Here is a 24,199-nt window from a genome sequence, read left to right on the forward strand (position 1 = left end):
AGCATTCGAAATTTGTTTTAACATCCTTTTACGTGCCTTTTTTTCCTTGGACATCGAAGTTTTTTATTTTTAGGAAAAAGCCACTTTGCCGCTTAGGATTGACCACCCAATTTAACTGCTGGGTAAATTTGTTTTTTTTTTTTTTTTTATTTAGTAATTTTAAGTGTATTGATATATATTTTTTCACTTAATGATTAAGAAAATAATTTTAAGTATATTGGTATATATATATATTTTTTACTTAATAATTAAGAAAGTGATTAAAAAAATGTGAAATGAAAAATAAAAAAAAAAAAGAAAAAGAAAAAGCTGTATGAATGGGGTGGCATAGTAGCCATTCAAAATTTTTATATTTGAAATTATATTTATAGTTGTTGAGTATTATTTTAAAAAATATAAATATAATATTTAAATAAAAAAATTGAATTTTTAAATAATAAATTAAACTTTTTTTTTAAAAAAAAATGCAGATACTTATTTCTATTGTTACAAGTGATTTGTCTTTAAGAACAATAGAAATTGTACCAACGGCGCATCAGCTGTAATCCTCGCTGCTGTATTTTTCATTTATAATGCAGATAGACAGACTATGACACATTGATTGACGCACCCATTATGATGCACCAGGTGGCTACTATCAACTCCTTGCGTATTCCCTCAAGGCATGCCTCGGAAACAGGGATAAACTTGCAGGTTATAAATATAAATAATGTATTTAGTAGTCATATATATAATATAATATATAAAATAAGAGATTCCAACGAGGAGAGGTTTCATTTGTTAATGGAAAATGCTGAAGGTAGACCATTTCGTACACCCCCAGCAGACGAAATCCATCTGGCAGCCATGTGATAAATAAAACAGTGTGCACGAAAGAGAAGCTTTCAGCAATTTGAAACGGTGCGTATCGACTCATTTGGGCTTTCTTTTTCTCTTCATAGAGACGTGCCCAGTTTTGAATGGAACAATGTGGTCGCTTTCGGAGAGCAGTTCGCAGCTCCTCTTCCGTTCGAAATTGAAGCTGGTTCAAATTGATCAAGCTTCTCTTCCATTTGAACAGTGCTCTCCGAAATCATCTACTGAAGCTTCTCTTCCATTCTAAAATGTGCTCTCCGAAATCGACTACTGAAGGTTCTCTTCCATGGTGATAACCTACCATATTATTAATCTCAAAAGCCCAGAAGCTCACCACCCAAACGCCACTCCAACTTCTCATCCTTCTTCTATTTTGCTCCTCTCTCCAATTCAGGTCCCTATCTCTTTCTAACCTCATGCATATGTAGTTCTATGCTCCGTCTGTCTTCTTCTTTTTCTTTTTCTTTTTTTAAATTTCCCCTCTTCACCTTCAGAACTGGTGTCACTTATCATTACTTTCCTTGTGATACAACTTTCACTTGCATAAAGCTTTCATCTTTGGGTCTAAACTTGCATTTAACAATTGTCAATTACTAAGGTTTATGCATTATTTGATTTGAGTAGAATCGTGGCTTATTGGATGTAGTATTGTCGTGTATGGGTTTGGGTTGGAATTTAGCTTCAGTATAGTATATTTATATTCATAATTCTCTTCTTATAATGGATCAAATAATTAAACTGAAGAAGTTAAAGATTAGGGGGAGCAAGAGATCGTTACCGGGGGATCTTGCACATGAGATCGTCAAAGGCCCCGTTTTGATGACTGAGAAACCTGGATCTGAGGTTAGTGCGAGTGGGGAGAGAGACGGGCCAGTGGCGGAGAGGAGAAGGGGTGGTTCCACTTCCGCTGGTTCAGCTATCGACTGGTTCTTGGTTCGTGAGCACTGAGCGGGAAAGAAAGATGCAGTTTCCGTTCTGCTACAGGTTCTTTTCCATTCCTTCATAGTTCATTCAGCTTTTTTTTTTTTTTTTTTTTTTTTCAAATTTACAAAATTGCCTAGCCAAGTCAGCAGGGGGTGCACAGGGTGTGCGCCAAGTTGACTACCCGTAGCAGAACTGTTTGTTAATATGCATGACCATGTGACCATTTGAAACCCCACACACAGACTCTCTCTCTCTCTCTCTCTCTCTCTCTCTCTCTCTCTCTCTCTCTCTCTCTCTCTCTCTCTCTCTCCGTGGGTGAACAATTCCTGCAGACCAAAAACGAAGCACCGACAACCTCTCTTGTTTCTTCTTCTTCAATCATTGTTCCTTCGTTTCCACTTCTTCGCAAACCAAGAACCAAAAGCCCTATCCCAATTATACAAGGTTTCTATGTGAGGATGAGGCTTTTACACAACAAAAATGGCAGACCCCAAGAGAGGAGCTTGTTTTACAGGTACTACAAATGGGTCACTTGGTTCTCCCTCCTGCTCTATCTATACGGCTCCTATTTCGTAACCAACAAAAACCCACAGAACAAACATACCTCTCTGTCCAAAACCCATGTCCCTATCTCCGAATCCACCATCGCTTTTTGCGCTCTCTTCGAATCCACCCTGCCGTGCCGTGGTGAGCATCCCTCTGATCTCTCTCTATTTTGGTTCTCCCTCTATTTCTCCTATCTCTCAGCCGCCACCCATGCTTCCAGCTACCATCACTCGACGTTGCAACTAAGCCCTTTTGTTTGCAAACTCTTGTTCTGTACAACAATAACAATAGCATTGGTAAAATTACGAGCAAATGAAAGAAAAACTAAGGTATAAAATGAATTTATACATGAATGCCATATGCTTCTCTGCAAACCAATTTCTCTGGTTTTTTGCAAACTAGTTTAGAGTCTGGGTTCTTTCTGTTTTTGTGTTTTCTTATGGTCTTTGTTAAGCAGACATTTGACTGCTTGGAAAACTGAGGAATTAAACTCTTTGTATTCGGTTCCATGTCGTTTTGGTTTCCAAGAAATTAAAGCTAAGAAGCTGTATTCACCGTATATGGATACGAAGCGTTAACTTTTTGATTGTGGATGACGTTAACTTTAACTTTTTGATTGTGGATGACGTTAACTTTAACAGAAAACAATAAAATCTGTTAAAACAACAAAAATCCGTTTAATAGTCACTTTTTATATATAGAAGATATATAAAAGCGGAATCAAGTGTATGATAGAAGGAAAATGAAATAACAGAGTTTGAAGATAAATGACAAGAATTTAAATATGAACAGATATCTTTGGAGTCGTAGTAGACTGCCGATGCATGATATGCTTGATATGAAAAATAAAGAAATAATGAAACTAAAACTTTCAAATATTATTAATTGAAAGTAGATATTTAAACAAACTTACACAAACTTAAAATAAAGAGAAGAAGAGAAGGAAGGTGAATTTGGCTTGTATGGGAAGCAGTTCTTGCTGAAGGTGAGTTCGGCTAGAAAGTTCTGCCCTTTCCAATAAAACGAAGAGCCCTTTTATAGATGAAGGAAGCTCTTTTACAATCAAAGGATCCCATAAATCACTGGATGAACAATAAAAGTGAACAGTGACTTTTTTTTTTACTATTCACTTTTCAGAAAGCATGCACTCGTCGAAAGTGGTCTTGTCTTCTTTCACCGAAAGTGCAATATTCTTTCCTGCACTCCAAGCACCGAAAGCATCTTTGTCTCAATGTGCTGTCTGATCGTGCCGAAAGCAAACTGAAATGACTAAAGCACCGAAAGCATTTCTGTCTTCAATGTGCTGTCCGTTTGTAATGATCGAAGCAAACTGAAATGACTAAAGCACCGAAAGCATTTCTGTCTTCAATGTGCTGTCCGTTTGTAATGATCGAAGCAAACTGAAATGACTAAAGCACCGAAAGCATTTCTGTCGTCAATGTGCTGTCCGTTTGTAATGGTCGAACCATCTTTCCACCCCCAAAAAGTTGAAACTCCGGGGTTGAGAAGAGGGCAGCCGTTTGGGCATGATTTAATTATCTCCCAGCCTAGGGGGATAGTGTTCTGAGTCATGTCCAAAAATGTTGCTGTATGGATCAGAGGCCGTCGACTCTGTTGACGAAGCTTCTGACTCTTTATCCGAACCTTCACTGTTGGAGGTCTGTTCAATGGACTTCTTCAACAGTTCAAGTTGTAAAAGTAAATCCTGCTTCTTCTGTTTTGGAGAAGAGGATGAAGCTGTAGAATTCTTCTTTTTGCCGGAAGGTGACTTTTTCTTCTGTTTTGATGAAGAATTCTTTGACCCTGAACCTGAAGCTTGATCACTTGAACCTGGAATGGTTGGATATGTAATCAAAGCTTGATTTGGGGTGGGGGAAGGGAATTGTTGTTTATCCTTGAGGTTAGGAATAACAAGGGGAAAATCAGCTGAAATTCTTGAGACAATATCGTTAGTGTGAGGAAATTTATCCCACCACTTGACAAAATATTGTCGAATTAACATGTAATCTTTTTTAGTGTATTGCCATCTACAAATCCAAGGAGTTTTGTATTTGGCACAGAAATGGAGTAAGGGTGGGAGCAAGATGTCTCGTCCTTTCATTTTTGATACACTGGAAACAGTAAAATGTTTAATAGCCTTCTGAAGACTATCAGGAAACAAATCATCAATGGGGCCAAAGAAATGCCACCATTTTTGAAACCACAAAGGAAATGATTGCTTGCAGTTCTTGTTGAAATTGAAAAACCAAGAGTGCTGCATAGCTGGTGTTTGAAACAAAGGAAATCTTAACCAAGCTTCAATATAATCATAATAATTATACTGAGCATTAGAATCCTTGATTGTTTTGAAGGTAGATGGGTGGGTTTCCCATTCTTCTTCGGTTATGACTGAAATGATAAAACAGTTGTGAAAGATGACCCTTGCAGGATCAACTTTGCAGTAAATGGGTTTAACTGAAATGGAACCGGTGCCAACCAAAATTCCAAGATAGTAGCTGAGGTTTTTGTTTAGATCCTCAGGGATCCAATGGAAACCTCGGGGAAAATAATCAGAAGCAATCTGGAAGGGATCTGTTTTTACTGATTTCTCAATGTAAAACAGATTCTGAAACCAAGCTTTTAAGAAATATTCTGCCTTGTTGGCAGAGGGAAATCTGGGGTTTATCGTAGCTAAGGGACTCGCATACGCATCGTATGGAGTGACTAAGGTAGAAGCAAATGAACTGGGAGGAATTGGCCTAGGAACTTGTCCTAGACTGGTAAATCTATTGGCTATCTCCAGTGGGGAGGAAGCTATGGTTGATGCAGATGCTGGAGGCATAAGCATTGGTAAGACTGGTCTGGGAGGTGGTGAAGTAATCGGTGAAACCGGTTTCTTCTTCTTACTCATGTTTTCTGCAAGAATTCACGGGTAAGAAAATCAGGGATCGAATTATCAGAACCTTTGATAAATTCAATATCATAATAAAAAACACTTAAAATAGCTTGCCATCGTGCAAAAATCTGTTTTGATGCAATGTTTTTAACATCTTGTTCTAAAACAGTTTTAGCAGTTTTGCAATCAATGCGTAAAAGAAAATGCTGATTAAGCAAATCACTTTGAAATTTAGAAACACATAGTACTACTGACAAAATCTCTTTTTTAATAGTACTATAATTATGCTGTGCATGGTTCCAGGTTCCGGAATGGAAACGAACAATCTGTTCAGAAGAACCTGGTGAAACAACTTGTTTCAGGATGCCGCCATAGCCTGCGTCTGAGGCGTCAGTCTCGACAATTTTGAAGCTATTTGAAGTAGGAATCCCAAGACATGGAAGAGTTTTGACATGTGTCTTGATTTGTTTGACTACGTTGGTGTGAACATCAGTCCACGGAGAAGGATTAGAACGCAATCTCGCAAAGAGAGGGCGACATTGTTTTCTCATATCCTTGTAGAAATCTGAAATGTAATTTAAAGAACCAAGAAATCTTTGAAGTTGGTTTTTATCAAGAATGACATCAGGAAATTTGTCAGCAAATTCAATGGCTCTTTGGATGGGCCTGATTTTGCCTTCAAAGATGTCATAACCAAGGAATCTGATCTTGGTTTGAAATAGCTTAATCTTTTTCGCAGAAACAACAAGTCCATTTCTTTTGATGATCTCAAGAAACGTTCTGAGATGTTTCCAGTGTTCATCAATAGATTTGGAGAAAACAAGAACATCATCTATGTAGACGATGGTGAAATCAGTGAATGATAGGAAAATATCATTCATAATATTTTGGAATTCACTAGGAGCATTCTTCAGCCCAAATGGCATGACGTTCCACTCATAGTGACCGAATGGAGTAGTGAAAGCAGTCTTGTACCGGTCAGACTCCCTAATTTGGATTTGCCAAAATCCAGACTTAAGGTCAAACTTGGAGAAAATAATTGCATCACTCAATCTATGAACCAAGTCATTCTTGTTAGGAATGGGATACCTAATCCACTCTAACACCTTGTTCAAAGGTTTGTAATTAATGACTAAACGGGGTGTACCTCGCTCAATCTCAGCATTTTTCTGAACATAAAAAGCTGCACATGACCAGGGTGACTTACTATGCCTGATGATATTTTTAGCAAGAAGATCCTGGATTTCATTTTTGCAAAACTCCAAAGTTTCTCTATTCATTTGAATAGGTCTTGCTTTGGTTGGAATTAAGTTTTCAGAGAAATCTTTAACATAAGGTAAAGAAACAACATGTTTCTTCCTATGCCAGAAAGCATTAGGAAGTTCCGAGCAGACTTCATAAATCAAAGTTTTTTGAAAATCTTCGATTTTAGATCTAAGCAAGGAATCATGCAAATTATCAGAAACACGTTTGAATCTAATTTCTTGTTTAAGAAAATCTAAATGTTTTCTTTTTGCAGAGAGCAGAAACACAGATCTTCTAGCAGTATCACGTTCAAACTTAGAAGCAAATTTAAACTTAACTTTCTGTCCAAAGGGGTCAGTGGTGATCCCATCGGCTTCAGAAAGGAATGGATAAATCATGTTAAGAAAGGGCATACCAAGAATAACATCATGAGTCAAATTCTTAACAAGCACAGAAGGAATCTTAAAGCAGACATTGTCCTGGCAAATATGAGCTGTGTTCAACTCATAGCGAATCTTCATCTTAGATCCGTTTGCCGAGAATAAATTCTCTTCGGACTTTTCGAAATAGGAGGTAGGAACTAAGCCTTCTCGGATACAATTAAGATCCGCTCCTGAATCTATTAAAGCAACAGCAGAGAATTTGTATTCATGATTAACAATTATTTCTACTAAACAAAACCATTTTTGCGGGACAGAACGGTGAATCAAACAACATTCCTTAGTTGGATTAGAGGGTTCAGCATGGTCTGACTGGTTTGACTCATCACCAGAAGGACTTTCATGATCAAATTCTTTATCCAACTTTAAACATGCTAAATCTTGTTTAAAAGATGCATTTTCAGATTTGAGATTCTTAATCTCTTCTCTGAGTTCAGTAATCTCTCTTTTTACAAGAGATACTTCATGTTGTAAATCATTTAATGAAATATCTTTGGGTTTTTGTTTTTGAAAACGTCCCAAAGTTTCTTCAAAAGAAATCTTGCCCTTGGAAGTCGATGGTTCTTTTCGAGTCATCGTTTCCTTAAGCTTTCTGAGATATTTCTCTTTAAGCTCAGGGTCTTGAATTTGTGAGATAATCGAGAGGAGCATGTTTTCATGTTCCTGCTCTTTACTCAAAACAGTTCCTTGTTCTCTTCCTCCGTCTAAAACATTGATTGTTTTGACTTTAGAAGCACAACAGGAATCATTGCACCCAAACTTGATATTTGGTGAGTTACTATGATCAGAGTCCGAGTGGTAATCAGATCCACTTGAACTAAGTTCATCATCATCCGTGGATGTAGGAGATCCATGTTCGAGTAAACGAAACAGATCTTCTTGATCAACGGAATTGATATTTAACTCATTAAACTTTTTCTTAAAACCTTGTGGCTTCTTTGTACACTTATTCGCATAGTGTCCAGGTTGGCCACAATTAAAACATGCTCTCTTTGCAGGGGCTTTTGAAACCTTTTTCTGAAATGGTTTCTTTCTTGAAACCGGTTTTGAAACAGATTTTTTATAAAACTCCTCACGGGATCTGTTATAGTTCCTGCGAGGTTTTGAAAACTTTTTAGAACTCTTTCTGCGCTGCACAGATGGAGCAATAGGAGGAAGGCCAAATTGTTCACAAAAGTTTCCCATCTCATATTTGGCTTTCTTTCTATCTTTCATCTGTTGGGCAATCATCCTTTGATCATTGCACATACTAATACCAAGTTTCTGAATAATACTTACAATATCACCGTAAGTATAATTATCATAATTCAGATAACCCGTAATATCAGTAAGTGAGTCCTTTACCTTAATGGCGAACAAACGAGGCAATCCATCAATGAACTTCTCTTTCCAGTAAGGTTTTTGAGAATCTTCTCTAAGCATAACACGAGACATAAAAACATCTTTATACCAACGATAATCAGACATTTTATTGCATCGTAAGTTATTCAGATAATCAGAAACTCTATTTGTGATGTTGGAAGGGGTTCCAACAAAATGTTTAACTATGGTAAAAATCAGGGTATTGACACCATCAGGAGACCCATGGGTTCCTTCCCTTCGGTCTTCCTCGGGTGGCAATATGGGTAAACCATCTGTGTCTCTTTTGATAGCAGAACGAATGGTTTCCCTATCCTCGGTAGTGAGATGTTTATCCCACCAAGAACGAAGCATCCCTGAAAATCCGCTGGTCAGGATATCAACAATCTCAGTCTGACTGAGTTTGTTGTTGTAGTAAGCAATAGCAACCATGGACATACGATTCAGAGTATTGAGAATTTCTTGCTCAGAGAATCCATCAATATTCCATTCATACATTTGGTCAGCAGATACGGAGAACTGAGAGTGTGAACCTCTCTCTTCGTACTGTAAATCAGGAGGTGTGGGTCTAGAATACCAGTTTTTCGTGAGACCTATTGGTTTAATGTCTCTCGAATATATCCTGGCAAGTTCGGGTTTTTCAACTTGAAGACCCTGAAATTCTTTTTCAAGTAAATCAATTTTCTGAACTAAGGAATTATCAGACAAAGAAACATCATCATCAGAATCATTCCAAGTATGCACAGAAAAAGAATCATCAAAACTAACCCCTGGGCCGTTTCTGTCAATAACAGAACAGGAGGGTTTTTCTTGCTTAATTTCAGCAAGCATTTGATCAAGTTTAGCCATTGTATTGGTCACTCCAAAATGGATTTTTGACCTATCAGATGGTAGGACAATCAAAGGTTTTTCAATTGTTTTCTTTAAAGCAAGTTTTTCGAAAACAGGTTTTTCAACTTTTTCCTCTATACGGTCGAGCTGTTGACCGATTGTATGGAGGGTCTGGTTGACGAAATTGTTTTGTTCTATGATCTTTTTGGTTTCAGCAAAAACATTTTCATTCGGACCTGGATCCGAGATTTTGAAGGGCGAAGCTTTCACCTCAATCCCTTTGACAGAAACAAGGATGGTTTCTAAAGGAGGATGGCTGGTTTTCACAACTTTCCTGCCTTCTTCTTTAGTAAAACTGGTTTTTAAAACATTCAAAAATTTCTTTGAAACATAATGATTTTCAAGGAAGTCGAAGAATAAGATGTGCTTGCTATCTCTGTACATCTTTTTCTTCAATTCTTTTCGAATCTTCTGTTTCTCAGAAACTGAATAAATCCTATGATAAGTTTTTCGCTTATCACGGTTTTCTTTTGACATAAAATCAGCATGTAAATTAACCATATCAATTACAAACAATTCAGAATCTAAATCATCCAATGCTTTATCCAAAACCATTAAGCTGGAATGGACTGGAGCAACCATATCAGAAGCTGTAGGAGATGTTGATTCAACATCATCTTCTACTTGTACTTCTTCCTTTATGGATTTACCTTTGGATTTAAGATCCTCCTTGGTTGAATAATAAGCAGAGGTAACCTGGGACGAAGTTGAAATTCCTTCCAACTTTATGTCTTGGCTTGAGGGTTCTTCTTTTGAATGAAGTTCCCTAATCTGAATCGGACGATTGGGATTTTCGCGATCCCTCAAGAATCTTTCGAGATTTTTATCTCTTAGATCTTGGTCCGAGCTACAAGAAGACCTAGAACCAGCGAAAGAATTTCTCCTTTCAGACTGGTCAAAAGAAATCTTTACAGTACCATCAAGATACTGTTGGATGATCTTAAGGTCTGAGTTTTGAGCTGGTATCTTCCTGGGAGGAAGTTCCTGCTTGAGTACCCATTCATTTGGAAGAGTTACATCTTTCCAAAAGAGCATCTTGGGTGTTGTGATGTTAGAGTTCGAAGTTGAACTATACATCAAAACGGTCTCATTTTTTGGAGACTTAATCTTAGCCTTTGGCTCAAGGCTAGTACTTAAGACTCTGTAATAGATGCGGTAAACTAAGGATATAGGTCTGCTGCCTTCAACCATATCAAAACCAGAGGTCTTAATACTCAAAGTTAGAGAAGACAAAACATTCTTATCAAACAAATCGACAGTTAAATCAGGATAACAATTAAAATGAACTGGTCCGTCTATTAGGGATGTTTGAATGATCCCTAAAATACTATTATTGTAATTTAAATGTCTACCACCACGTAAACATAAAAGAACACAAGCATCAATACCTTTTCTTACTAAAGGTATGACTGCAATTTGAACAGATGCAATATGCATAAACTTATAACCCTTTTCTTGAAAAGATTTTATTGTTTTCTTTTCAAATAGAACACAATGTTCTTGTGTTCTGGAAATAGGAAATGTTTGTTCTATTGTTTTGACATGAAATAAACTTTTCATTTTAGATTGAATCCAAGTGCGGTGATAAAGAGAATCAATTTTGATCTTTGGCATATGCCATTGATCAGAACTATTTGAATCATTTTCAGAAATCTCACAATCTTCTTCATTAACAATATCAGGAGGCATACCTGACTGGGAACTGACAGATGAGTTAGATCTAAACATCTTACTCACCTTGGTAATTACTGAAACAAAACTCTTGGGTACATCCTAAATCTAGGTCTTTTCGTTTTCCTAGCTGCAGGACTCACACATACCGGAGGGCCACAAGACCAAAACACAACCTCTATATCCCTTCAATGTCCTTCACACGCCTACCCGGCTAATACGGACTACAAGGACTCCGGAGGTATCTCGTAGGGCCTATTCGACTGCGGTGGTGTACAACAGGAAAGAGAGAAAATAACTAGAAATAGAATGAACTTAGAGTGTTTCCAGAAATTATCAAGATAAGAAATAGATAAAGAAATAACAAAGTTGTTAGTAACCAGAACCAGAAGATGGCTCTGATACCATAAAATGATTCAGAGCCATCTTCTGGTTCTGAATCATTTTCCTTCTGAAAATGATTCTGAAAATGGTTCTGAAGATGGCTCTGAAAATGGTTCTGAATCATTTTCCTTTTGAAAATGATTCAAATAGTTCTGATCAATGGCATATGCCAAAGATCAAAATTGATTCTATTTATCACCGCACTTGGATTCAATCTAAAATGAAAAGTTTATTTCATGTCAAAACAATAGAACAAACATTTCCTATTTCCAGAACACAAGAACATTGTGTTCTATTTGAAAAGAAAACAATAAAATCTTTTCAAGAAAAGGGTTATAAGTTTATGCATATTGCATCTGTTCAAATTGCAGTCGTACCTTTAGTAAGAAAATGTATTGATGCTTGTGTTCTTTTATGTTTACGTGGTGGTAGACATTTAAATTACAATAATAGTATTTTAGGGATCATTCAAACATCCCTAATAGACGGACCAATTCATTTTAATTGTTATCTTGATTTAACTGTCGATTTGTTTGATAAGAATGTTTTGTCTTCTCTAACTTTGAGTATTAAGACCTCTGGTTTTGATATGGTTGAAGGCAGCAGACCTATATCCTTAGTTTACCGCATCTATTACAGAGTCTTAAGTACTAGCCTTGAGCCAAAGGCTAAGATTAAGTCTCCAAAAAATGAGACCGTTTTGATGTATAGTTCAACTTCGAACTCTAACATCACAACACCCAAGATGCTCTTTTGGAAAGATGTAACTCTTCCAAATGAATGGGTACTCAAGCAGGAACTTCCTCCCAGGAAGATACCAGCTCAAAACTCAGACCTTAAGATCATCCAACAATATCTTGATGGTACTGTAAAGATTTCTTTTGACCAGTCTGAAAGGAGAAATTCTTTCGCTGGTTCTAGGTCTTCTTGTAGCTCGGACCAAGATCTAAGAGATAAAAATCTCGAAAGATTCTTGAGGGATCGCGAAAATCCCAATCGTCCGATTCAGATTAGGGAACTTCATTCAAAAGAAGAACCCTCAAGCCAAGACATAAAGTTGGAAGGAATTTCAACTTCGTCCCAGGTTACCTCTGCTTATTATTCAACCAAGGAGGATCTTAAATCCAAAGGTAAATCCATAAAGGAAGAAGTACAAGTAGAAGATGATGTTGAATCAACATCTCCTACAGCTTCTGATATGGTTGCTCCAGTCCATTCCAGCTTAATGGTTTTGGATAAAGCATTGGATGATTTAGATTCTGAATTGTTTGTAATTGATATGGTTAATTTACATGCTGATTTTATGTCAAAAGAAAACCGTGATAAGCGAAAAACTTATTATAGGATTTATTCAGTTTCTGAGAAACAGAAGATTCGAAAAGAATGGAAGAAAAAGATGTACAAAGATAGCAAGCACATCTTATTCTTCGACTTCCTTGAAAATCATTATGTTTCAAAGAAATTTTTGAATGTTTTAAAAACCAGTTTTACTAAAGAAGAAGGCAGGAAAGTTGTGAAAACCAGCCATCCTCCTTTAGAAACCATCCTTGTTTCTGTCAAAGGGATTGAGGTGAAAGCTTCGCCCTTCAAAATCTCGGATCCAGGTCCGAATGAAAATGTTTTTGCTGAAACCAAAAAGATCATAGAACAAAACAATTTCGTCAACCAGACCCTCCATACAATCGGTCAACAGCTCGACCGTATAGAGGAAAAAGTTGAAAAACCTGTTTTCGAAAAACTTGCTTTAAAGAAAACAATTGAAAAACCTTTGATTGTCCTACCATCTGATAGGTCAAAAATCCATTTTGGAGTGACCAATACAATGGCTAAACTTGATCAAATGCTTGCTGAAATTAAGCAAGAAAAACCCTCCTGTTCTGTTATTGACAGAAACGGCCCAGGGGTTAGTTTTGATGATTCTTTTTCTGTGCATACTTGGAATGATTCTGATGATGATGTTTCTTTGTCTGATAATTCCTTAGTTCAGAAAATTGATTTACTTGAAAAAGAATTTCAGGGTCTTCAAGTTGAAAAACCCGAACTTGCCAGGATATATTTGAGAGACATTAAACCAATAGGTCTCACGAAAAACTGGTATTCTAGACCCACACCTCCTGATTTACAGTACGAAGAGAGAGGTTCACACTCTCAGTTCTCCGTATTTGCTGACCAAATGTATGAATGGAATATTGATGGATTCTCTGAGCAAGAAATTCTCAATACTCTGAATCATATGTCCATGGTTGCTATTGCTTACTACAACAACAAACTCAGTCAGACTGAGATTGTTGATATCCTGACCAGCGGATTTTCAGGGATGCTTCGTTCTTGGTGGGATAAACATCTCACTACCGAGGATAGGGAAACCATTCGTTCTGCTATCAAAAGAGACACAGATGGTTTACCCATATTGCCACCCGAGGAAGACCGAAGGGAAGGAACCCATGGGTCTCCTGATGGTGTCAATACCCTGATTTTTACCATAGTTAAACATTTTGTTGGAACCCCTTCCAACATCACAAATAGAGTTTCTGATTATCTGAATAACTTACGATGCAATAAAATGTCTGATTATCGTTGGTATAAAGATGTTTTTATGTCTCGTGTTATGCTTAGAGAAGATTCTCAAAAACCTTACTGGAAAGAGAAGTTCATTGATGGATTGCCTCGTTTGTTCGCCATTAAGGTAAAGGACTCACTTACTGATATTACGGGTTATCTGAATTATGATAATTATACTTACGGTGATATTGTAAGTATTATTCAGAAACTTGGTATTAGTATGTGCAATGATCAAAGGATGATTGCCCAACAGATGAAAGATAGAAAGAAAGCCAAATATGAGATGGGAAACTTTTGTGAACAATTTGGCCTTCCTCCTATTGCTCCATCTGTGCAGCGCAGAAAGAGTTCTAAAAAGTTTTCAAAACCTCGCAGGAACTATAACAGATCCCGTGAGGAGTTTTATAAAAAATCTGTTTCAAAACCGGTTTCAAGAAAGAAACCATTTCAGAAAAAGGTTTCAAAAGCCCCTGCAAAGGGAGCATGTTTTAATTGTGGCCAACCTGGACACTATGCGAATAAGTGTACAAAGAAGCCACAAGGTTTTAAGAAAAAGCTTAATGAGTTAAATATCAATTCCGTTGATCAAGAAGATCTGTTTCGTTTACTCGAACATGGATCTCCTACATCCACGGATGATGATGAACTTAGTTCAAGTGGATCTGATTACCACTCGGACTCTGATCATAGTAACTCACCAAATATCAAGTTTGGGTGCAATGATTCCTGTTGTGCTTCTAAAGTCAAAACAATCAATGTTTTAGACGGAGGAAGAGAACAAGGAACTGTTTTGAGTAAAGAGCAGGAACATGAAAACATGCTCCTCTCGATTATCTCACAAATTCAAGACCCTGAGCTTAAAGAGAAATATCTCAGAAAGCTTAAGGAAACGATGACTCGAAAAGAACCATCGACTTCCAAGGGCAAGATTTCTTTTGAAGAAACTTTGGGACGTTTTCAAAAACAAAAACCCAAAGATATTTCATTAAATGATTTACAACATGAAGTATCTCTTGTAAAAAGAGAGATTACTGAACTCAGAGAAGAGATCAAGAATCTCAAATCTGAAAATGCATCTTTTAAACAAGATTTAGCATGTTTAAAGTTGGATAAAGAATTTGATCATGAAAGTCCTTCTGGTGATGAGTCAAACCAGTCAGACCATGCTGAACCCTCTAATCCAACTAAGGAATGTTGTTTGATTCACCGTTCTGTCCCGCAAAAATGGTTTTGTTTAGTAGAAATAATTGTTAATCATGAATACAAATTCTCTGCTGTTGCTTTAATAGATTCAGGAGCGGATCTTAATTGTATCCGAGAAGGCTTAGTTCCTACCTCCTATTTCGAAAAGTCCGAAGAGAATTTATTCTCGGCAAACGGATCTAAGATGAAGATTCGCTATGAGTTGAACACAGCTCATATTTGCCAGGACAATGTCTGCTTTAAGATTCCTTCTGTGCTTGTTAAGAATTTGACTCATGATGTTATTCTTGGTATGCCCTTTCTTAACATGATTTATCCATTCCTTTCTGAAGCCGATGGGATCACCACTGACCCCTTTGGACAGAAAGTTAAGTTTAAATTTGCTTCTAAGTTTGAACGTGATACTGCTAGAAGATCTGTGTTTCTGCTCTCTGCAAAAAGAAAACATTTAGATTTTCTTAAACAAGAAATTAGATTCAAACGTGTTTCTGATAATTTGCATGATTCCTTGCTTAGATCTAAAATCGAAGATTTTCAAAAAACTTTGATTTATGAAGTCTGCTCGGAACTTCCTAATGCTTTCTGGCATAGGAAGAAACATGTTGTTTCTTTACCTTATGTTAAAGATTTCTCTGAAAACTTAATTCCAACCAAAGCAAGACCTATTCAAATGAATAGAGAAACTTTGAAGTTTTGCAAAAATGAAATCCAGGATCTTCTTGCTAAAAATATCATCAGGCATAGTAAGTCACCCTGGTCATGTGCAGCTTTTTATGTTCAGAAAAATGCTGAGATTGAGCGAGGTACACCCCGTTTAGTCATTAATTACAAACCTTTGAACAAGGTGTTAGAGTGGATTAGGTATCCCATTCCTAACAAGAATGACTTGGTTCATAGATTGAGTGATGCAATTATTTTCTCCAAGTTTGACCTTAAGTCTGGATTTTGGCAAATCCAAATTAGGGAGTCTGACCGGTACAAGACTGCTTTCACTACTCCATTCGGTCACTATGAGTGGAACGTCATGCCATTTGGGCTGAAGAATGCTCCTAGTGAATTCCAAAATATTATGAATGATATTTTCCTATCATTCACTGATTTCACCATCGTCTACATAGATGATGTTCTTGTTTTCTCCAAATCTATTGATGAACACTGGAAACATCTCAGAACGTTTCTTGAGATCATCAAAAGAAATGGACTTGTTGTTTCTGCAAAAAAGATTAAGCTATTTCAAACCAAGATCAGATTCCTTGGTTATGACATCTTTGAAGGCAAAATCAGGCCCATCCAAAGAGCCATTGAATTTGCTGACAAATTTCCTGATGTCATTCTTGATAAAAACCAACTTCAAAGATTTCTTGGTTCTTTAAATTACATTTCAGATTTCTACAAGGATATGAGAAAACAATGTCGCCCTCTCTTTGCGAGATTGCGTTCTAATCCTTCTCCGTGGACTGATGTTCACACCAACGTAGTCAAACAAATCAAGACACATGTCAAAACTCTTCCATGTCTTGGGATTCCTACTTCAAATAGCTTCAAAATTGTCGAGACTGACGCCTCAGACGCAGGCTATGGCGGCATCCTGAAACAAGTTGTTTCACCAGGTTCTTCTGAACAGATTGTTCGTTTCCATTCCGGAACCTGGAACCATGCACAGCATAATTATAGTACTATTAAAAAAGAGATTTTGTCAGTAGTACTATGTGTTTCTAAATTTCAAAGTGATTTGCTTAATCAGCATTTTCTTTTACGCATTGATTGCAAAACTGCTAAAACTGTTTTAGAACAAGATGTTAAAAACATTGCATCAAAACAGATTTTTGCACGATGGCAAGCTATTTTAAGTGTTTTTGATTATGATATTGAATTTATCAAAGGTTCTGATAATTCGATCCCTGATTTTCTTACCCGTGAATTCTTGCAGAAAACATGAGTAAGAAGAAGAAACCGGTTTCACCGATTACTTCACCACCTCCCAGACCAGTCTTACCAATGCTTATGCCTCCAGCATCTGCATCAACCATTGCTTCCTCCCCACTGGAGATAGCCAATAGATTTACCAGTCTAGGACAAGTTCCTAGGCCAATTCCTCCCAGTTCATTTGCTTCTACCTTAGTCACTCCATACGATGCGTATGCGAGTCCCTTAGCTACGATAAACCCCAGATTTCCCTCTGCCAACAAGGCAGAATATTTCTTAAAAGCTTGGTTTCAGAATCTGTTTTACATTGAGAAATCAGTAAAAACAGATCCCTTCCAGATTGCTTCTGATTATTTTCCCCGAGGTTTCCATTGGATCCCTGAGGATCTAAACAAAAACCTCAGCTACTATCTTGGAATTTTGGTTGGCACCGGTTCCATTTCAGTTAAACCCATTTACTGCAAAGTTGATCCTGCAAGGGTCATCTTTCACAACTGTTTTATCATTTCAGTCATAACCGAAGAAGAATGGGAAACCCACCCATCTACCTTCAAAACAATCAAGGATTCTAATGCTCAGTATAATTATTATGATTATATTGAAGCTTGGTTAAGATTTCCTTTGTTTCAAACACCAGCTATGCAGCACTCTTGGTTTTTCAATTTCAACAAGAACTGCAAGCAATCATTTCTTTTGTGGTTTCAAAAATGGTGGCATTTCTTTAGCCCCATTGATGATTTGTTTCCTGATAGTCTTCAGAAGGCTATTAAACATTTTACTGTTTCCAGTGTATCAAAAATGAAAGGACGAGACATCTTGCTCCCACCCTTACTCCATTTCTGTGCCAAATACAAAACTCCTTGGATTTGTAGATGGCAATACACTAAAAAAGATTACATGTTAATTCGACAATATTTTGTCAAGTGGTGGGATAAATTTCCTCACACTAACGATATTGTCTCAAGAATTTCAGCTGATTTTCCCCTTGTTGTTCCTAACCTCAAGGATAAACAACAATTCCCTTCCCCCACCCCAAATCAAGCTTTGATTACATATCCAACCATTCCAGGTTCAAGTGATCAAGCTTCAGGTTCAGGGTCAAAGAATTCTTCATCAAAACAGAAGAAAAAGTCACCTTCCGGCAAAAAGAAGAATTCTACAGCTTCATCCTCTTCTCCAAAACAGAAGAAGCAGGATTTACTTTTACAACTTGAACTGTTGAAGAAGTCCATTGAACAGACCTCCAACAGTGAAGGTTCGGATAAAGAGTCAGAAGCTTCGTCAACAGAGTCGACGGCCTCTGATCCATACAGCAACATTTTTGGACATGACTCGGAACACTATCCCCCTAGGCTGGGAGATAATTAAATCATGCCCAAACGGCTGCCCTCTTCTCAACCCCGGAGTTTCAACTTTTTGGGGGTGGAAAGATGGTTCGACCATTACAAACGGACAGCACATTGAAGACAGAAATGCTTTCGGTGCTTTAGTCATTTCAGTTTGCTTCGATCATTACAAACGGACAGCACATTGAAGACAGAAATGCTTTCGGTGCTTTAGTCATTTCAGTTTGCTTTCGGCACGATCAGACAGCACATTGAGACAAAGATGCTTTCGGTGCTTGGAGTGCAGGAAAGAATATTGCACTTTCGGTGAAAGAAGACAAGACCACTTTCGACGAGTGCATGCTTTCTGAAAAGTGAATAGTAAAAAAAAAGTCACTGTTCACTTTTACTGTTCATCCCGTGATTTATGGGATCCTTTGATTGTAAAAGAGCTTCCTTCATCTATAAAAGGGCTCTTCGTTTTATTGGAAAGGGCAGAACTTTCTAGCCGAACTCACCTTCAGCAAGAACTGCTTCCCATACAAGCCAAATTCACCTTCCTTCTCTTCTTCTCTTTATTTTAAGTTTGTGTAAGTTTGTTTAAATATCTACTTTCAATTAATAATATTTGAAAGTTTTAGTTTCATTATTTCTTTATTTTTCATATCAAGCATATCATGCATCGGCAGTCTACTACGACTCCAAAGATATCTGTTCATATTTAAATTCTTGTCATTTATCTTCAAACTCTGTTATTTCATTTTCCTTCTATCATACACTTGATTCCGCTTTTATGGTATATATATATATATATAAATAAAATAAAATAAAAAAGTTTCTACTCACCTATGGGGAGATGCTATTCAGCGAAGTGGCTTGACAGCTATATATGGCCTCTTCGAACAGGATATTGTCTCAGAAACTTGAACTTATTTGCAGAAAATCAGTAGAACAAGCGAAGTACTTGGCAAACATATACAAGCCATACACATTTTATGGTGGAAGGTAAGTAATTAAATCTTGTTTTCTTTACTGGTGATAGAGTAATGAGAATTTTAAATAACAATAAGACCAAGTAAACCTCATTTAACAAGAAAAATTGTGGAAAGTGTTCATTCCAATTCCGGACGGATTTTTTAACACTGACCTTGATTGTCCTACAAAACATAAGAAGATGAAAGGGATCGGAGTTGGCTGCTATGTGGCGGGATAAACTTCGATGGTTAACTCAGATCTTTATTCTCTTTTCTATTCAAACTCCTTTATGCCAAAAAAGAATAGAAATATTATTGGGAGCAGCCCCTGTTTAGGAGCAGCCAGCGCACACCTTACGTGGCGCTAAGGTAAAAGACCAAAATGTCCCCCTTGTTCCCAGCTTTCCGTTCCCTCTCTCACATTTGATTTTCTCTCGTATTCGCTCCTCTCACCCTTCTCTCGAACAGCAGCTTCTCGTCACCCATCCCCCCACCAGGTAGCTCAGCCCACTCTCCCCCTCGTGTCGCTCGTCATCTCCCACAAACTCCCCCTCCCGAATCTCCTCATCTCTGTGTCTTCTCCGATCTCATCCCTCGAAGCTAGTAGCGGCCGGAACCCTCCCCACATTCTGGACCTCAGCCCTCCTGAAGAGATCAGTCCTGAAGCCCTCCCTCAGTCCATTCGACGCGAAGCCCTCAGTCCATATAACCAGAAGCCCTCAGTCCATTCTTCGCGAAGTCGCCGTCAGTCCATCGACCCGAAGCAGCCCTCAGTCCACCGAGGCGAGCCCGGCGACAGTCCACCGACGCGAGGGAGGGGGGAGCCCACCGACGCGAAGCCACCCTCATTCCACCAACATTGATCCTTCAAATCTGTGGGATGATTTCGAATCGGTGATTCTAGGGTTTGGGCAATTTTTTTTTTGCAATTTATTTTTTGAGTCTATTTACTTCTATTATTTTTTGCTCACTGTATTTGCTAGAAACTAATGGCATTGGGGTGTAGATGTTGCCGATGTTGCCTCTCATGGCATACATTTGTGTGTGTATAAATTTATCAAGCACTAACAAAGCATCTTCTGTCATTTTCTTTGCAGGAAGTGCAAATGCTCCAAACAGCCAAAAAAGGGGCTATTTATTAATCGCTATCCAGGTTATAAGTTCAAGCTCCTGGATCACTAGTTATTAAAAAAACTCCTTCATCACATAATGAAATTCTTAGGTTAGGCTTGATATTTGAACTTTATTAGATTTTAATGGTATTCATGATAAACTATTAGTTAATAAAATACAAGAACAATTCTACCAACTGTTGGGTCTGAGTAGTTGTGGTTTGCATATGTGAGATGAGTTAAGTAGCACATACCCATCTAAACAATGATGCATTTTTATATTTGATTCTGCACATACTATTAAGCTGTTAATAAAAATCTGTTGATAATAATGTTTAGTTTCTGAGTATGGGTAGGATTAAATAAGCTATTAGTTTATGTTTTTTGTTTTACTTTTGTCAAGGTCAATTACTTTGGGGGGTTCTGAGAAAGATTTTAAGTTAATGAGTCCCCCTATTTTTGTTTCTTCAAAAGAGAACTAAGCTTTCTACCCAATGGTGTTTTTGAGTCTTCCTATTTGAGAAGAAAGACTCATTATCTGATGTGTGCCAGCCTGGGCTCGTGCAGGGCTAGACACCTTCCTTTTTATTCACATGTCAACAATGTGCCCTTGGCACAACACAACACAACACCATTGAATTATTATGATCTTTGTAACTAAGCTTCAGACGCCATCTAATAAAGTTCCTTTTTTAACTATATGACACTCGGTGGACAGTTAACTACCTGTATGGTTGACTTTATGAAACCATACATTTTGACTTAAGTAATTACTTGATTCCTGCTCCTTTTATAGCTGGGAAAAAATTCTCAAGAAGGCCTGGGTTTACCTTCACATTTTATTCCCCTCTCTCGAGTTGCACACCTTCCTGCAGGTCCCCCCGCTGTAACGTAATGATGTCTTTATAATTTACCACACTTTTATTGGACAATTCCCAGTGTCTGCACATTCTGGAGAGAACCTCAATAAAACCAGTAGAGTATATTGGTAATTATAACTCTCATTTAACTCTTTTTGGCCTTCTATGAATTATAGACACCTAAGTTCGAGTCCAACTTCTGACAAGCACAAAATTTACTTTGGTTTTTTAGAATCAGTTATGTCAGCATCTCAATCATCATCTTCACTTAATGATTTTGTCATGGAATCTCCAACCTGTTGGTGTGGTTTGAGGACACCACTAAAGACATCTCACACGTCGAAAAATCCTGGAAGGAGATTTTTCGCTTGCCCAAATTATAAAACGGTAAGGCAGCAACTTGATGCTTTGCTGCTAGTTTTGTGGGAATTCTAATGGATTGCTGTTTGGGAGCCATTTTATCATATTAATAACTGATATTAATATGTGTGTCCTAATATGGTGTGTAGGGAGAAGCAAGGTGTGAATTTTTTGTATGGGCCGATATACTTCATTTGCTAGAGGAAAATTTTCGTGCCCGTGAGAGTCATAAGGCGACAAATATTACGTGGAATGATGTATTGCAGCGCGAGTATGCCATTCGGAAAAGGGAAGATAAAGTACGAGCGATAGCAAAGAACCTGAAAAAGCAAAAGCGAAACCTATTGTGTTTGTATTGGGTTCTAACTTTTGTAATAGTGTTTATTTGGTTTGTCTAAATTCCCTGTAAAGTATCTAGCTGGAAGGAGATTTTGGGGTTGCATGGTTCTTTTGAAATGCACATGGTTTGAACCAAGACCATTGTCTGTAAATTGTACCCAACCGTGTAATACAGAACTTTTTACCTGGAAATTGATTCTGTAATTCAGGTTATTAATATGGTTATTTAGTGACATTGCTCAAAACAGTCGTATTTAATTTACAGTCATTCAACATACTGGAAATGCCACAATTTACAGGCATGCGAGTGGTTTGTCTAAATAAAAAGTGCTATAACCACAAGCCTGATTTATTGACAAATTGTCAAAGCTGGATATTGGACTGGAACAATTCTCTGCCATCAAACTTGTTCGTGTATTCCAAATAAACTGAACTTCCAGCATTTTGGCTACATACTTTGTAATGGATATTGGAAATTGTAGTGACCTGTACAATATCCATGCTACATTCACATCCATATTACTGTATGAAATATATACTATAATTTACAATTGCCATCGACCAATTAAAACGCGAGTATGCTGCAGTTCATAAGCTCCTTGTCAAACTTCCATGAACATAGCTTCAGTACTTTAAATCAGCCCGGCTCCAATATAATGCATTCCGATTGAATCCTCAACCCAACAATGAGATGAGACTCGGTTTTTTGTCAATGCGGACCTGTTAAACAATTACATTAAACCAAAATTTATCAACCTCATCTGCATTATTGACAAAATTTATTCAAAAAATTACCATCAGTTTTTTTTTCCTCATATAAGTACTGTCTTCTAAGTGTGTTTCTACAATCTCAGATCAACATAACCACATGGACTGCCCAATTGACCTTGCTAAAAAAATACACTCTTTAGACAGTGTACATCGAGTTAAGTGCCAGTTTGAATCTGTGTAAATGAGGAAGGCAACTGTGGTAAATCAATAAACTGAACTTCCTTTTCTCCCACTCTAATAAAAAGGTTTATAACAGCTCTCACGCATCTAGCATTATTTGTGGGAAATCATCTAAGCACGAGCCTTATAATTTATACATACTCATAAATTAACCTGGAGAAAAAAAACAACAATATTACCTTGTCTCTTCGAACAGCAGCATAGTGTTGTAAACCATTGCATCAACCATCCACAGAACATACAAAAGGGAAAAAAAGGCCACATTTAGGGTTATGAATTATAGAGAAAACACAAAATGTCAGATCAAATCAACCCAGCCCTAACATAGAGTTACAACCACATTAGCCTTTTTTTCTTTTTTGTGATGAGTAAGAAACTCACAGATTTAATCAAAATGATCAAATATCAGAAGAACCTTATAACTAATAGAGATATCAAAACCGGTTATAATTCCAGTATATCCATCTCTTTTTGAAAACCAGGAATACCAACAACCCATCTCAGTGTACTCTCCACCCAACTCAATTTATACCCACATACTAATTGTCAATATGGATGCATTTACCAACTTTCTTTCTGATTTCAACAAGACCGTCGGAACACTACCAAAACTATTTGCAAAATTATATCCAAGCCTCCATCTTTGGGAGTCATAATAAGCTCCGGTCCCCATATACACCAACACTGATTTGACAAAAAACTTCCAACAGCTCACAAAATCTTTTTATACAACCTGCAGGAGATTGATAGACTTCGGGTATTATATAAAAATTCAGTTAAATATAACAAAGATCTAAATGTAATACATAATAGAAAGAGTTGTTACTTGAGCCCTTCTCAAAAATTCATTCACTTTTAAGGTTGAGATCCTGGCCTCTCACCCACTGCACTTTCATCAACCAATAGTTTCCTGCAAGTCTGGCCAGTAAAATTAATTTTAGTGTTTGAACTACTAAATATCAAGTAACAAAATAAGCATCAACCAACAATACCTGTTTTTTCCGCTTTGTTGCCAGCTTCTCCACAGGTGGAGCCTTCCTCTTATTTGGAGGTCTCCCCTTCCCTCTAACGACGTTAGGGCTTAAAATCTTTTTACCCTTATCCAAAGCCACTGCTGGGTTGGCCATCGTTGATTGGATAGTCGACTGACATGTGGAACCTTCACATGTTTTATCAAACTCATCAACATAGTGCAGGAAAGCATGGACTTTGTCAGTGTTCGAGGATATTTTGGCTGCTACTTTCGAACATCTTTGGATCATAAGCTCGTAATTACGCGTGTCTGATCTACCCCGCACATCATCATAACTACTTCTGATCAAAGTGTAATGCCTCTTTAAGTCCTTTCTCCATCGATCTAGGAAATATTCCTTCGGCAGCATATTAATATTTTTTCA

At 37.4% G+C, this 24,199-nt stretch overlaps 2 long non-coding RNA genes across 2 annotated transcripts; one reads left to right on the forward strand and one right to left on the reverse strand.

Annotated features, from left to right (window-relative positions):
- Positions 1 to 19,492: 19,492 nt before the first annotated feature.
- LOC122277744 lies at positions 19,493 to 22,020 on the forward strand. Its single transcript, XR_006229105.1, has 3 exons — positions 19,493 to 21,280; positions 21,385 to 21,539; positions 21,662 to 22,020. It is a non-coding gene; the product is annotated as an uncharacterized LOC122277744 (long non-coding RNA).
- A 226-nt stretch (positions 22,021 to 22,246) lies between these two features.
- LOC122275013 lies at positions 22,247 to 24,184 on the reverse strand. Its single transcript, XR_006228478.1, has 5 exons — positions 23,795 to 24,184; positions 23,629 to 23,720; positions 23,368 to 23,535; positions 22,982 to 22,988; positions 22,247 to 22,571 (listed from the first exon to the last, which is right to left on the reverse strand). It is a non-coding gene; the product is annotated as an uncharacterized LOC122275013 (long non-coding RNA).
- Positions 24,185 to 24,199: the final 15 nt, after the last annotated feature.

The sequence above is a fragment of the Carya illinoinensis genome, chromosome 9 (assembly GCF_018687715.1).
Source record: "Carya illinoinensis cultivar Pawnee chromosome 9, C.illinoinensisPawnee_v1, whole genome shotgun sequence".
Classification (NCBI taxonomy): Eukaryota; Viridiplantae; Streptophyta; class Magnoliopsida; order Fagales; family Juglandaceae; genus Carya; species Carya illinoinensis.